The sequence below is a fragment of the Aphelocoma coerulescens genome, chromosome 4 (assembly GCF_041296385.1).
Source record: "Aphelocoma coerulescens isolate FSJ_1873_10779 chromosome 4, UR_Acoe_1.0, whole genome shotgun sequence".
Lineage (NCBI taxonomy): Eukaryota > Metazoa > Chordata > Aves > Passeriformes > Corvidae > Aphelocoma > Aphelocoma coerulescens.
Genome location: NC_091017.1, coordinates 54607238 through 54624859, shown reverse-complemented (window position 1 = coordinate 54624859; position 17622 = coordinate 54607238).

The following is a 17622-nucleotide window of genomic DNA, read 5'->3' as shown; positions in this document are numbered from 1 at the left end:
CCACACTGACATGGTCATCATGGTCACAAGCTGGCTAATGTGATACAAATCTTATAACTACTTTTTAAGGTTTGTTTTGTTCAGTGGAAAAATAATTAAAAAAATAATATATCCTTGCAGAATATATTTTAAATGATAGTATAAAATTCCAAGGAACAAATGGCAACAATTAATTTTTAATATATCCTGAATTAGTCTGTGTTGTTGAAGATAAGATTTGATCAGTCATAAAGTAAGTCTGAATTCAGTTTTACAATATATCTGCTTTGTTTTGAAACTATGCCTGACAAGCATGAAATATATTTTATTGTTCTCTTTAACTAGACAGAAATCATTACTTGAATCTATAGCATGTAATTTTGTGCAGGAAGCAGAATTATATTATGAGATTAATGAGGGAGAAAAGAAGCTGACAGTTTTAGGTCCTAATGTCTGGGGTTTATAAGATATTATGACATGCTTAATTTGGAGAATCACTTTTTTATTTATGTGTGTATGCACGCATGTTTTATCTCTTTGAAAGGACAAATATTCCTTTCCCATATCCAACAGATGTTTATTATACCTGTTCTTTCAGCTTCAGACAAATGACACTCCATAGAATCCCTACAGAGCCTGCTCTGGGACTGATGTAAAAATCCTTTTGAAAATCCTTTTTATAAATCCAACCTAACACTGATTTTGTGCAAATAAGTCAATCAGCCATCTTATCTCTAAAAGACTTTAATGTAACTGATCAATATTGTCTTTATAAAACCCTTCCCAAAAAGAAAGGTCTTTTTGTTCCTGTTTCAAGCTTTCTTAATTAAAAAATATTCCGTTTGTTATTCTCCTTACATTGAATTTTCCAATATTCCATCCCTTTCTTAAAACAAACACAGTTCAAATGCAGCTGAAGCTTTTCCTTTTTTTTTTTTTCACATGGATTATTTCACAGGTCTTACTCCTGTCTGCATTTGCAAATCTTCATATCAGCAGAATACCGTCTTGACCATGAGCATGAATACCATACTCTGACCAGGGCTGTCAAATGCTCTCTTCATTCTGTGCTATCGATTGACATGCTCATGACAAAAATGAGGGGTGGCATAACACCACATGAAAGTCAAAATACTCATTTCTCATCACAAATTGAGTGTAGATCAAGTGCTAATAATGGAAGAACTAAAAAAACCCACACCAGCTGTGCTTTAAAAATTTTTCTCAGTCAGTTCTGTACAGAGAAAGAAACCACAGATTTTAATTAACCTTTTCTGTACACCACATTAATACTATTTATGTTGTATAAGGTATTTATTTACTTCCCACAGTTTGAAGCCACTTAGAAACACAGTACATTCTTTTAAATCCTTCTTGGCAACAGTAAACTTCTTTGTGTAACTTGATTTTGGGAGAGAAAACATCTTGGTGCTAAAGGATTTCTTTTTTACATAAGTTTTTCAATTTGATTTCAGAAAACAATGTTGAATAAAACAAGCTACTGAATATGCTGAATCAGACAATTTTCTCAAATCCTTAATTTTATTTCTCTGTGCATATGTTCACTTGCTTTACGTTTAAAGTCCTTTTGATTTTTCTTACATTATTTTTAATAAGCTTAATTGTTGATACAAGTTGTCTATTATTGCAGTTTCTTTAAATGGCTTTGTCTGGCAGACATTGTTCGTATATTCTAGACTGATAAAAGATATATGTGTACTGATGGGAAACATTCATAACAGTTATTGTAGGTCATGAAAATAAGTTATGGTAGCAAGCAAGACATTTTTATTATCTTAGCTAAACATTTTTGGATTATCATTAGTGCAGGGAGATTTATGACTTCCTGAACTGAAGTTTAGGATGTTTTTTGAAAGTAATTTCCACTCCTTTCTTCCTTCCTTCTTATTTTCTAAGTTTTAAATGTTTGAGATAACTTGCAATATATTAGGTTTTACAAAATGAATTAATTTCCTTACCTCAGTGAGAGTTGGAAATATTCACTAACTATAATTATGAAATGTCATTCATTAATTAGCACGTTTGTGGATCCCGTATTGCCACTCTGCGATCTGTATTTTTCTGTATTTTATGATGATGAAATCACACCCACAATGCTCAATCAGATGATAATTCCAATTCAGGAGAAAGAGGTGTATTCATTAAAAATATTCATGGGAGAACTGGAGATGCTTTGAACAATGACACAGCCTCTCATTTTAGGGGATAAGTGCAGTAAAGAATCTCCCAATGAAGACTGTACCGTTGCCACTTTTCTGTTTCTGTTTTGTTAGCTGGCACTGTAATTCATGTATTACCAAATTTAACAAAAAATTATTTAAAAAATAAATCATGCAAACATTGTCATTATCTTCTATTCTATCATCAGACAAACTGGTAGAGAAAATGTGTACCAGTAGAATTACAGAAATTGTTAGGGATACATAATTTTTCAGTTTTATTTCAAATCCTAAGACTGATTACTGTTTTTACCCAGGGCAGAATGACCACTGAAAAAATTACTTTGAAATATTATTATTTTGAAAATAAGTGTGAAAAATTATTTTGAAATATTTGAAATAAAAGGAAAGATATCAGTCTATTTCTGTTTTCCATTTTGAAACTAATTTGATAAGAGTGGCCAGAACACAAAATTCCCTTTCATGCATGCACACCATTTCCACTTGTTCAGTCTGACCAGGACCAATGTTCTGTGACACTTGGGAACAATTTAGCTTCTTTTGCTATTTGTATTTTATCTGTCAACAGGCTCTTGTTGTTACATATTTTTCCATTTCAAAGTATCCAAAATATCTGTTAATAACATTACACTCAATTCTATTGCCTCTGAACCTGCTGGAGAAAAAAAAAAAATCAAATTCCTGGACGGATGTATTGGACAAGAGGACAGAGAGCAAAGGTTTTTCTCCAAGTCTGTCAAAATATATCTCTACCATATTCACAGACACCCTATGAATATACCTACACCTGCCCTTGTCTTAACTGCCTTGCTCCCAGCAAGCACTGAGGTCTGACCAAAGAAGTTCAATACAGCAGCCACTCTACATCCTCCCATCTAGTTCTTTAAAGCTCATGATCTAAAGTAGTTCATCACAATTATGATCTAAGCTTGTATCATATATTTAAAGATTTTCAGTTGTACTATTTTCCTTATCTGCGAAATTTTTGGGTTAAGAAGAGTTATAACATTTTTTTTGCTTTAGGGAAGATAGTGGTGTCTCTGCATCTGTGAAGCACTTTTAAGCACAGGTGTAATCATTAATTTTTTTGTGTGCATGCACATGATATAGATGAATGTGATGTCAATTCTTTCCTATACTGTGAAGGGCTTTTCACTTTTCCTGACTGTATTCATAGACTTCATAGACCTATGGTAACGTTGAATTGATGTTTTATAATTCCTGGTATCACATACATACACGTCTATCAATAATTATGCCCCCAGATTTGGCAGCTTGGCCATGAAGTTCATCACAAGAAATCCCACTATCACTTTCCTTGGCTAGAATGTAGCAGTTCTGCCATTGCTGTGAGATGTCCAAATGCAGGGAGAAGAGTCAAACTTGCCTGACAGGCCCACTTTGTACGAGAATGTATAGTTCTGAACAGTGTAGAACAACCTCTGCTGAGGATTTTTCTTCTTGTCCCCTAAACTTATGCCCCAATTCTTGTCCCCGAGTTATCTAGCCATTGCAACCAAGAAGCCACATTAATCTGTCCTGTTGTTTTCAGCATAAAGCTGAATTCATCAAATTATGCAAGTTTCCCCATACATGAAACTCTACAGCACCGTTGAATATAACTTGTTAAAGGAAATGTCTGAAACACTGGACATAATCTACACACTCTTCACACTGACACTGAGACTTCTGGTATGTATGGGAAGTGCCTTTAAAATAAGTTACTGTCTGCAACTGCTTGTCTTCCTTGTCACGGCTGGATGTCTCACTTCATGGGCCAGAGAAAGCTGAAGGAAAGGTAGGGCAAAGAGGTATAAAAAGAAGCATTTGTTGCAGAAAAAAAGGGCTATAGCTTATTCCAGCTCTAGCAAAAGTTTCTGGAAATCAAAGGAAAAATCTACTGCCTTGAGCTGAGTATACATCACTGGGTTTTATGGTCTCTGTGTTATTTCCTGCCCAGTTGTGTCTAATTAATGACAAAAGAAAGTGTTTTATGGTTATGATGATGCAAAGGTTCTCCGGTTTGCTCAGACTAGTAATAAAGCTGTGTATGCTGAGAATGGAGGAAAAGGATCAAATGACAGATGATCTCCTTCAATATTACCTGATTTTGAATTAAACTTTGGCAGTTAATGTATTTTAGAAAAGGAATACCTATTGTGCACAACCTGCAGTATTTACTGTTATTGGATCTGATCCTGACCACTTCCAGAGCAGTAAAGGGTACTCTGAGATGATATTAAACGGGATAACTGAGAAATTTTGTGGAGTTAGGACTCCATGGATTCGGTAAGGGAGAAAACAGAAACAGAAAATGTGGCCAGGGAATGAGAAGTACTGCTAGACTGCACTGACAAGTTCTGCTTCAGACACCTCAGAGGCTGAGGTAATTAGCTCTTGCAGTGTGTAACAGTCAAGAGGGGACTAAAATTTGTGGCTGAAACTTAAGGTCTGTGTCCAAAAAACTTTTCTTACAATGTTCTTGGAGGTAAGTTTAAAGCACAGTCAGCCTCCCTAGAGTACCTGCTCCAGGAAACTCAGGACTGATGCTTTCTTTTTTCTTGCTCAGCTCAGCTTCAGCTGCCTCCAGGGTGTACCATTACATGGACTGAACAACATTATCCTCACTGGTTGAGTCAGCACCAGACATCCCTGAAGACCGCAAGGCAGATCTCATACCACTGCTCTGGCACTGCTTCCCAGCACATCTGTGCTACCAGATGAGGTGTGCTCCTTTGTTGATCAGGGACAAAATTACACCTATTGCAGTACAGCAATTTTTATTCCAGATGACCCTAGATAGAATAAAGGGAACTTTCCTGGAAATCTTGGGCCACATGGATCTGAGGACAGAGTCTTATCTCCAGTCTTCTGAAAGTGAGATGGCTCTGCATTTTTTCCATATGCCCTAGTTGAAAACTTTGCTAGAACTAATTAAATGAGTATGTTTAAACATATTTGAGAGACACTATTTCAGCTAGATACTATCTTATTACTTGGTCTGCTTAAGATCAGAAAAATTTTTTATTCTTTAAAAGTCTCACTCAAAAATAAAATTTCCACAGTACACTGAGATTTCCAGTGACTAAAAACTAAGATGAGATAATGGCATTCCTCTTTCAAAATAAATATAAAGAACATCTTTATTTACTCATCAGGTGAATCAAGGGATTTGATCACATTGCTCATCTTCCCAAGAAATGGCAAGAGGATGTGACAGATCATAAAACACAACATCTGATAGCCTCTGAGGGAATACACCAGAGAAACAGTCTCTGCACTTTGGACTTCAGCTGAAATTGTGGTGTTTTAAAGTTAGCACAAGTACCACAATTTTAGTTATTGGTTCTTCACTTACAGCATTGGAACCTGATGCAAAATTAAAACCTTCACCATCATCCATTATACAGCCATACATAATTCATAAAAATTCCCCTATCACAGAAAAAAAGATCAGTGTTTATGTATATGGCAAATTATCATATGTGTTTACAACATCCAGGCAGTAATGAAGTAATCTTGCTTCATATGTTAGCACTCAGAAAAAAAAAGTAGTCAGATCAGAAGTTCATTACCTGAGCCACTTCAGAGGCTCATAGTCAGAAGTGTTTGACAGGATTTTAAAATTAACTCAGTGGGAATAGCAGAAACAATGGTTAGAAGGAGAGAAATTAAGGTGTGAAAAACTGTTTACAATATTGACTAATTAAGAGTGCAGGTTGATTCAATGTTCCTGTTTATTAACTATATAAATAAAGATATTTAGAATGTTTGCAATTTTAGATGGCAACTTGCTGCTCTGAGTGTTCTGTGGTACCCAGCATGTAATATTACTACTGTGAGTTTACATTGTTGCAGCAATATTACCAGTGCCAGATCCAGCCATTTCAAAATAAAAGAATAAAAGCAACCTTGCTCCCTGGTATTCTTAAATTGATTAAAACATTGTTAGACTATAAAGCAAACACAAGAGTCCATTTTACCTGCTTTACAAACCACATTTGCAAGCTTTTCTCCAAATCGGTGAGCTTTTACTCCTCCCAGAATATTAATTTATTTAGCAGTCTAAAAGCAACAGCTGAATAGCTTTTCTAATGATTAGCACCACTGATATCACTGAGAGAACTGAGCCTTAAGGCATGCCCTGCATTATATTAAGCACAGCTGTCAATCTACTAATGAGCAAAATATTTATTTTTTTTAATAAATCCTATCCAATATGTTGACTTGTTTAAAGTGATCTTACAGGAGACATTATCCATGAGATCAGTTTAGATTACATGCTAGGTACCACAGTGATCTCTTGGGGTGGGACTGGACACCCAGATTCCTGTGGTCCTTTCTGAACTTCACAGAACGGGGAAATCTGGCATCAGGCACACCTCATCACTTCCATGGAACGGCAGACACTAGGATGAAAAACACTGTCTTGCTCCAGGCCATCTGGCAAATTTATTTGAAGAGGGTCAACAGAACACCAGGTTCCAACTAAGCCTCCCAAACAGCCATCTAGGCTGGAAGGCTGCTTTGGGTTATGGAGATCTCCAGAACTGCCTGCCCTGAATTAATATCTTTTCCATCAGTGTACTGCAAGCACCTCAATAGACTAAAGGACTAATTTACCAGGGTTTCTCTGTGTCAGACATGTATATCTCAGCTACTTGACAGAACAAACAGAGGTTCCAGATGTTCACTCAGGGCCATGCAAATGCAGCAATACCGTGCCCAACCTGGGGGCTCAGCAAGTACTCAAGCCCTTCTGGGGAAGAAAATGTGAACTATTGTGCTGAGCCCAGCAGCCTGGATAGCTCAGGCCAGCCTGACCATTCTGCATTGTGCTGCAGGCAGTGATGCCAAGCTTAGCTTTTCCTAAGCACCAGGAGGATGCTTGGAGCCCCGGCTATGACCTGGAAGCACCATGAATGGAGGACACACAGATAGCAAATCCACAAACACACTAAGGTCCTTATTGCTGCTATTTCACTACCAATGGAGAGACAAGCTAAGTTTTCATCTTGTAGCTCATCCTTGTTTATTTGTGACAAAGTTAATTTCTGCCTCTCTGCTCTTTGAGATGGAGCTCTGTCCATTTCAAGTTGGATTTCTCACTGATCCAAGAGCTGGCTTTCCAGCATTCATGGCTGCTTGCCAGCCTTTTAACTCCAGCCTGTGATCATGAAAGGTTTGAAACAGGCATTTAGATCCCAGCTGAGGGTGGGACTGTAGATGAGGCTTATTAAGCAGAGACCCATTGCTAGCTATAATCATGCCAAACACTGATTAGATAGTTCACGCACTTTTGCCATATCAGACTATACCTCAGTTACATTAGAAGAAACAAAGGGCAAAAACTTCAACTTCAGTACCTGTAGCCTCACAGCCTGAGTACATGTTGAGATGTTATCCATCCACAGCTTCTGCTGTTGGCAGAAGGGCTTAGAGTGCTTGTTAACTTTAAATATCATACTAAAATTATAAAGGTGCTTTTTAAAGGATTTATATGACTGCCATTCCTATTGGATGACATATTAGCCTTTTCAAAGGGGGGAGGAGAAACATTCCCCTTTTTCTACTACACATAAACTACTTTAGTTAATAATAGAAGTTGCTGCAAAGCAGAAGAAAGCCTCCTAAGCTAACATGACTCGATTTATGGTGCAGTGTTAGCCATTTGTTCATGGCAAAGATTAGAGTATAAATTTGACTGAACAATATATTCTTTAAAATATTACTCTTGAAGTGTATGGCCGAACTTCTTTGCTCCTCTTTGCACTTATCAACAGACAGCTGCAACTGAAATTTGCAAGGATGTGCAGCTCACTTGACATTTGATGGTCCTTTGTTTGAAGCCACATCTGTGGTCCAAAGAAATAAATCACTACATCAGACAAGTCCAAAGCTTCCATGTATAGCTTCCTCCATGGGCAATTCTCTTGTTAAATATTCAAGCACAGGGAGTTCATGTTTTATCACAATATGAGCATGAACAACTATATTTACAGGAAGGAAGCTGCAGTGACAGCTTTCCACTTATAATTTTTTTTGCCTTGCCAGTACCCGTATCTCTGTCTCCAATGGAGACAGCACCAGATATTTTTCTTTTCCAGCTCTTGAAGCCACTATTATGCTGTCCATTTAAGGATTTCAGTGATTTCCTGTATGAGAGGTATTATGAGAACAACTGAATTCCTGCAACTATGAGATCTTTTGTTCTGTTGCAAAATGGTTTAGGGTCCATTTTCAGGCTAAAATAATCTGGATTTTAGTGAGTCTGAGTACTAGCTAACATATCTAATGCTGTGACATAGATGGTGGATTACTACAAAGTACCTATGATGATAATCTTGCTCCTCATCTTTCTAAGCATGAGAGCAGGAAAAATGTTCCTTTCATATCCACATCTGAGAGTGGAAGTCTCATCATTCTTCTCCTCTTTTGGTCTTTGAAGTTGTACTGGTCTGCCTTTAAGTCTTTCAGATGCCACAGAAGATGCAGAAACATACTTTGTTGGAGAGAGTCATAAATAACACAGCAACTTCACACAAAGATAATGGCACATTTTAGGAGAACCTGTAAAATCTTTTGAACAGGTGCACCACCATTAGAATGAAAATAAAGAGCAGAAGACAGGTGCTTTATTAATAATACTGTTTTGTATGTTATAAAACATACTTTGTATGTTTTATACAGGCTTTGTAAAAATAATAGCATTTATAAGATACATTCCCATCCCCAGCAGGACATTAGGCAATTGTTCTCCTGTAGTGAGTTGACTTTCATAATCTCAAATATTCTCTAGCTATGCACTTACTGATTTTTTATAGTAGTCAAGAACATTGCTTGTGTTGATTGATTTAATTCTTCCTTTAGTGATGGCAAGATATCATATAGGTATAATCTATTGGTTTTTGACCTGGCACATTACCCTTAGCATTTTGTGTGCTTCTAAAGCAAAAGCATTATTCCTCTGACCACAGGCAACAATCTTTGAGTGAATTACTTTCAGCATAACTTTCAGAAGTTTCAGAACTTTCATATTCTTTCAGAATAACTTTCAGCACTAGTAGGAAATAAATACAGATTTTAGTATTTCGGTTTCCTCTATATATTCTTTTAGAATCACAGTGACAGTGAAGGACAACCACCATCACCACTCCTGCCCAGGCTTATGATCTTTCCTTCCCTTATGCTCTTTCCATGGGATGACAGATATAACTAAACTGAAATATTCCCAAAGAGCTAGATTTTGACATTTGTTTGGTACTTTGTTTACTGGAAGTCTTACAGACATCAATACAGAAATTTAAATGACATGTTGCTTAACACGAACAAAAATAATATTGCCAGGGCCATAAAGAACATGCTTTAGATATCTCATTATCATCAAAAGGACATAATATAAAGTATATAAATGGCCACTTATAGGTTGGGTGTATGGAGAGGGGTATGGTGCAGATGGCACAGTTGGATACCACCACTCTATATGTGTGAACTTCTTCTTTAGCAATCATTTGTATGAAACTTATTATGGACTATCCTTTTAACATTTTGGACATAAAAGACTGCACAAATGGAAAACAGTCAATAACTTTCAGATATTTCAATTAGGAATGATCAAAATGGCCTGGCTATGCAGGGCTGGGCATGTGGACAAATCAGGCAAACGCAAATAAACAGCTTAATGTAGCTGCAGGCATGTGCTTGGAAGGATGAGATATATGCAGACTACAATAAACAGCAGCCTTGAGAAAGGTGCAAAAAATTTCCTGGTTAATATTATTGGGATTATAGCTTTTAGAGGTCATGTTGAGTACTAAATTTGTAAAATAAGACCCAGCACAGGTTAGCTCTTGTATTTTTACAATCTTGCCATAATGAGAAAGGGAAAACATGAACAGGGATGATAAATCAATTATTACTGGTAGGTATGACAATATAATATCCTATATATATTTAGTGTTGTCACAAAAGCTTAGTTCAGTTGTAGCTCTTCTTACATTGGGAGGTTTCTTTCAAAAACCTGCCTGCTAACTACTAGAAGATGCTGGATTCCATGGTGTATTTTCCATACAGGCTGAGGGAGGTCTAGACAATTCCCAAAAGCATCAGGTGACCAAGAGCTCCACCAAGGCAGAAGGAAGTGCCTCTATCAGCACCCACACAAACACAAACTGCACCTACACCTGCCAAGGACACAGTGGCTCTTTCCTGTCCCTCTTGTGTAGCTGCACTCTCCCACAGACACTGGAACCCAGCCCTGCGTGCTACTCTGACACATTGCCACTTCAGTCTCCCTTCCTCACCCCCACACACCCACAAAATACACTTGTTCTCTGCAGCGACAAAGAGGGTTTAGTGAGAACATCAAGCAGGGTCCTCAGTCAGACAAATGTGCTGACTGACACATGCTTGACTGGACCCTTTTATACCTTTTCCCCTCACTCTTCCTTCTCTTGCACTTCCCTGATTCACATTGATCTCTCCCTTGCAGTGCCTTTGGTCCCTTTCCTAAACATCTCATTGCAAATTTCCACAATATCCTTAAAACATCTCAAAATAAATTTTATGTAATCCCAAAATTCCCTTCCATCTGCATTACACAAGAAGCCATACAAGTCTTTACTCAACCACTTAACACAGCCACCTGGAAAGAATTTCTTTGGTTGTCTTATCTTACCCAAGACTGATGGGAAATTGGGCAAAGATCAGATGATGTACCAGATCATCCTCCTCCTGCAGAATATTGTTGATTTTCTCCCACTTCTCTGAATTGTTTTATACTCCAGAGACAACCTCTGCTCTTTTTTCATATATACTCAATATATAAAGTTGTTTGCTCACCATCAATTTAGTCTGAGCTAACTCTACTAGCTGTGTTTTATACATCTGATTGGTAATTTTAATGTCAGCACGTACCTGAACTTACTATGAAGTTATTTTCACTTAGGGTCTTAGCAAATGAAGAAAAATACATGTGAATTTTTATCTTTTATCGTTAAACATTTCAGGAAATGAAGACATTAACATGAAAAAAAATGATAAAAAAACCCAGGAATAGTTTTGTTTAAAAAAACAGTCATTTAAACTCTTGAAAATAAATCAGGTAGCTTTTAAATCAGGAATTTAAAACAACAGGAAACTGAAGGTTTCTTTCCTTAGTCTTAATTTCAAACCACTAAGATGAGATGACCACTTCCCTTATTTTAATACACTTAAATTTTTATTATAATGAATCAATACACATTCAGAAGAGTAGCCTGGACTGGAGTCTTACTAACACAACATTATTAGGCTTTCATTCTCCTGAAGACTAACTGGAAAATGAAATAGCAGGGATATGGTAGGCAGCAAAATAAGACTGTCAAGAGAGTAAAGTAACAGGAAATATAACAAGGTGAGAGCAACACCTTCTGTCAGCTGCCCCTGTCCCATGTGTTTGGCCAGACCCTGAGCACAGGCTGGGGACATGGCCAAACAGCTAAGCTGGTACCCCCAGGTTTGTGCCCATCAGCTGTGTTCCTGAGCTGGCACACAGGGACTGAGAGCCGGTGGGCTATCAGCCACTGCCTCCTAATGAAAAGCAGCAGGCACCTGCCCAAGTCCTCCTTCCTTAGATTCACCCGAACAAAGCCAAAGGGGTTGGTTTACTTCAAATGAAGGATGGAGGTGAAATCACACAGCCCAGAAACTGTTTACTTTGCTTAACACTTCCCTTCTCAGCTCGGTTTCTGTGGAACTTTCTTCTGTCCCTACAGTTAAGCACTGAAGGGCACAAGGGCTTGCTTCATCTCTGAGCCATAGCCCTTGATGCAGATTTCAAGTCCTGAATTGAGGAAATGGGTCCCAGGTTTAGGAATTTTCAGTGTACTCAGCAAGTCCCATGTGAAGGTGGTTTAAAAAGTTTCTCCTTGTTACAGTTTCCTTGGGGACACCTGCTTGGCAGCTTGGCATCTATAGAATGTAAACATAGGCTTGGTTACACTCATAACAGTAATGAATAGAAATGAAAATAAAATCACAGTGGAAAAAATCTATACCATATATCCATCTACAACCGTAATTTTGAAGATTGCTTACCTACTATATATGTACAGTCTCCCTTTTAGTATTTTCAAACTCACTGGAAAAACTGTAAAGGAAAAATACATACCCTTGAGTAAAAAAAAATATTTATCTCATATATTCCAATACTACATAAGGAGCATGTGAAATTGAAGTGAAGCAATTATTCAAGGTCTGCAAATATAAATTAATTAGTAAGGTTCACTCGTGTGAATTTAGTGGTTTTGAATTCATATAAGCCTTTGGAAAACTCATAAATCATTTGAAGTCACATTTTCATCAGAGTCAACTTCACAGCGCTATTCCTGAACTCATAAACACAAGAAACTTAAACTGAATTTATATACTAAGTTGCACACAGAACATTTTGAAAGCTGGTGCAACACAATCTAGCAACACTATCTAGCTCTCTGTAGCAAAAGGACTGTAGTATAGAAATTGAAAGCATAATGCCATGAATTTTTTTTGTTTGCTGTAACAATCATTATTGAGCAATTGGTAATGAATACTGTGAATGGAAAGTTCTAATTTACTGTCAAGGTGAACATTTATTCTGTTAAAATTTGTATGTCTGGTCAGTTATTCAGTGAGGGTAAATTTTGTAACATAACCGGAAAGATATCAGGTATCCTGAACTCCCCCTGAAGAATCTCAACGTTTTTCAGGGTTGGCTTTTTCATTTTTGAAAGACATTTCGCATTAAAAGGAAACAGCATATTTTAAAGGCTAAGGAAATATATCAGAGAAAGAAAGTTATCTTATAAGCCACTAATACAATAACGTTTGATTTATAGATGAAAAACTGCATTTTGCAATGAAAAATGTTTTTTAAAAAATCCTCTTAGAAAGTGATACGTGAATTTTATGATGCATGGAAATGACATCAGCCATGCAACATGCACCTGATTTGTCAACATCAGGTGACCACAAATACCTGTTGCTCTGTGGTCACCTATAGCTTTTTTTTATCACCCAACATGCCTACGAAAGGAAGGTGTGAGACTGAAGAGGAGCAAATCTTCCTGGATGTGAAGCATGTTCACCTATAAATTCTCTGGATTCTTTAATACTTTTATATACTCCCTCATCTTGAAATTGAAAAAGAAAAAAACCAGGAAAAGCCTTTTCTCCCTTCTGGTACATTTTAAGGAATTCATATTTTCTGCTCACAAAGCATTTGAATATGTAAGATGCCTAAATATTAAATGAGAAAAGTGTATGAATTTATTCTGACCAGAACAGAATTGAATTCTGCAGTCAAATGCAGTGTTTATTAGAAAATTTTCTGCAATGTAGTTAAGAAACACTGTTGATCATCTACCAATGTTACTATTTTACCTTAGGGTACAAATTGCTAATATAAAGCACAAGCAGCACATAATTCAGAGAAACTGACATTTGTTTTATTCAGAACAGTTTTCAGATTTAAGTGATTTTTTTTTTTTTTTAAATCTTGATCAGTGCTTTCTTGTGTTTAGCATGTACGCTAAAATATTTTGGTTTTATTTTGCCTGTTAAAAGTAGGTCTTTATTAGTTAGGCTTTTACAATTTTGCTGAAGCTTATACTATGATTCTGACTGGAGAGTAACACAATTTTCCTCAACATCATGCCAAGTGTGATATCCACCAGCCGAAAGAGAATATTCATAGTTTAACAGACATATCTTATGATACAAAGACTGTAGAACAAATTGGCCAGGGTTGTTTAAGACTGTAGCTTCACAGACACACCAATAAACAGCAGGTGATGTTTTGCTGTGTTCCATACAATTTTAATAATTGAAGACAAATAGTTAATTAATGAGTCACAAGTTCAGCAGGATTTGACACTGTGGAAAAGGGATAATAATTGTGCCATATGATTAAGAGGCAGAGAAGACAATTCCCATGATAAAATTACATAGGGTAATGTAAAAGTATGCAAGGGTACTCTGTGACAGGCTTTTAATATTTTAATGTAAAGTAATATAAGAATGAAAAACATCTAAGAATGCTGCTGAAGAGGTCTCTGGAGCAGGACAGAGTGTACTTTACTGCCCTTACTTTTCTAGTAGGGTCTAGGGACACAACACCGGGAAATTTATGTTCAACAGTAAAAACAGAGACTAACTAAAAAGAGGCTCTGGGAAACATGACTTCTATTGCTGCAAACAAATTCTAAATTTTTTAGCCTGTAAGTTCTGGTCCTTACCCAAGGACAACTTAACAGATGTCTGTGATCTTTCCCAAAGGGGAAAAAGATTTGAATACAGTAAACTAACTACAGGAGTCAGAGACGCTACCTGTGCAACTCCTTCCTGAGTAAAGAAAAGAAGGAGAAAGCAAAAGAAGTATGTATGGATAACTGTGCCCAAGAGTGGCCAGGAGACTTGCAGAGACAACTAAAAGGAAAGAGCATGTGGACCTTACAGTCACTAGGGGACCAACACTGCAAAAGAAGCCACATCCAGTCTCACAAGGGCAGTAACACTTGTGCAATTGGGAAGCTGTAGAAGTGTGGAGTTTCCCAGAGAGAAGCAGCAAGGAGAGAAAATAATGAGTCTTTGTGCTTCTGCTCAGCCTGCTTCCTTTTAGCATTACTTGAGACAGATTTAGTTGGTGTGTCTCAAGTAGAAAAACACATCCGATTCATCATGGAATGTGCAGTCCCCTGCTGTGCTTGTGAGTCTCTTAAAAACAGCTTGATAAATAAGGTATATTTGAAAATTTAGAAAATTTAGAATTTAGAAAATTTAGAAAAAAACATGGTTCTTCCAGTCCTTGAAGGACCTCCCTGTCTTACATAGGCACCTTTTGTGCTTCTTACATGAGAACAAGTTTAAGATAGAAAAAAGGTGAATTGTTGCCTGTATCTGCATTCTTAATATGCATGCAATGTAGTTTATGTCAAGTCCTGTTCTTTGACACCAGTGGGATGCTTTGATGAAAATTACTTGCTATTTATGTTTGATACATGTTAAGAGGTAAATAAGTGTCATGGGATGACCTCAATTGGTCTTAGACTCCATGGAGATTTCATGGGTAGTGGATGTGAAAACATTTATTATCAAAAGTATAAATTAACCTGCTCAAGAGATATACATTTATTTAATTGTAAAATAATTTTTAACTATAACACAATTTCTACACTGCAATGAATTACATTTTCTACATAGAGCATGGTAAGATTAGTTCTCTTATAATTGGTATCACATTGGGATTCTGCTTTAGATATTTACCCATGATTTCTAAAAAGATTTCTAATAAAGCTAAAGATTTTTGTGTTCATTCTTAACCCTGCAATGACTGTTGTTTCTTTTCAAGAAATAAAGGATAAAACATCTCTGGTCATTCTTTAACACTGGGGGCTTTTTCCCCCCATGCTTCAGAAGTATTTGTTCGGGGTGTTTTTCAAATTTTCTTTTTCTTCTTAGGAAAAGAAATTTTACTTTGCAAGACATTTGTTTTCAACAGTGAAAGACATACTATAGCCTAACTTTAGGTTAACTATTTTATGTCATTATGCCTGACAATCTCAAGCTGTGTGTGCATTGTGAGGCTTCTGTTCTAGAAACACACAAACCATGAAAGGCAGAAGGATACACTTGCAGGGAACATATTGAACTGGAAGAGAGAGGCCCTGAAATAAGAACATTCTGCTTCTGCAAGTCTGCATGCTTTGCTCCAGTGCTCAGGTGAGAAATGGGCACCTACCTTTTCTACATACCTCTAAAGCTTTGTTCTGAAACATAACCAGAACTCAAGACTAAGAATTCAGGTCTTGTTCTAAGAGGGATTTACTAAAAAACACTGGAGCTTTTGGTCTACAGATGAATTGTCATTTTTCATCACACTGTCTCTGCCTCTTGAATCTACTAAGCAGAGTTGCAAAAGTCCCTGTCTGTTATAATTTGGTTCAGCAGGAAGACTTGCTTTCTAAGGTGCTGGATGAGTGATTCATCATCCATGTTGCTACAAAGCTGAAGTTAAGTATATCAAGATAAGTTGATGAACCAGTGCAGCCTAATAGTGGTGCACCAGGGAAGCCTTGCTCCTTCTTTTTGAAAATAGCTGTGATGATCTAGTAGTCTTCTTCTTGCTTGCTTTCTTTTTCCAGTCTATAAAGATAAAGCTATCTTTGGAGGGGCAGTGCATCTCGTTTACTATGAGATAAGAAAGAACAAAAATACAAAATATTGCAAGGATGGGAATGAAATTTAGACATTTAGGATTTCATTCTTACCCCCCCCTTTTAAAAAAAATCCTGGTATATAAATCTAAATATAAATCTTATTGGTATCTTTGTTTATTCTTTGTTTAATCCTTTGTGGATCCTGAGCTGCTTTTCACTCAATTCATGCTCACGTGTCTGACATTTATAGAAATAGTTCCAACTGCTAGCACTAGTCCCTTCACAATTGTGCTTGTCATTAAATGTTTATTGTTCTCTTCTTTTGTAAAATATAAAGATACGCTCCCCTGTCCTTCACCTAGATAATCTCACACAACTTAATGAAGCTGACAATTAGGTCATAAGTGTCATGACTATACCAATGTCTCACAAGAGACAGTGACTTTTTAATGGTACTTTGCGAGCTGGAGGATGAGAATAAAGGCATTTCAAGCAGCTAAAGACATGCATTGTTCCTGAAAAATAGTACATTTTTATTATGGTTACTCTTTTACAAAGCAATGGCAAGTTAGAATACAATATAATTTATTAGGAATGGGTTCTGTATTAGCTTCATACCTAATTCTCTAAATTACTTCCTTTTTCTCTGAAATGAATTCTGAGATATTTATTGATAAAAACCCAAGCCATCTGCTATCCTGCATAATTTCATGGATAAAATCATTAGGTACATCAAAACCTTTATGTTTGACGAAGTCAGCCAGTACTTCTAGGCACTTTGCTCCTTTGTCCTTTTCTTAGTCTCCCATTTGTTATTTTGATATCTACATAGTCTCATATCCCACTGTACAAGAAGGATGAGTGACAAGTAAGAAGGGTCACTCCTCTTGTGGCTTTGGGAGAATATTCTTCTGTTCCTTAAATACAGGTTTCACAACAGTGTCCATTATTGTACCTCGAGGGGCCCTTCCCAGTGGCACCACTTGGTCTGGCACAGGCTCTTCACGTCATCTGAGAGGCGAAGTGTATTGTAGTTCATCCCTTGATACTGAAATAATTTGTAAGGATCCAGTTCCTCCTGCACAGCTGCAGCAGGAGCCATCCACTCTTTCCACTGAGCCATATCAGTCCACTTGGACTTCTTTTCATTTCATCTTCCCTGTTTTCCCAACACAATTCTGAGCCCAACACTAACTGCAGTAACAGGCATTCCTCTGTAGGATACCAAGTACTGCTCATCACAGAACCTACCCAGTTCTGACCTCCTC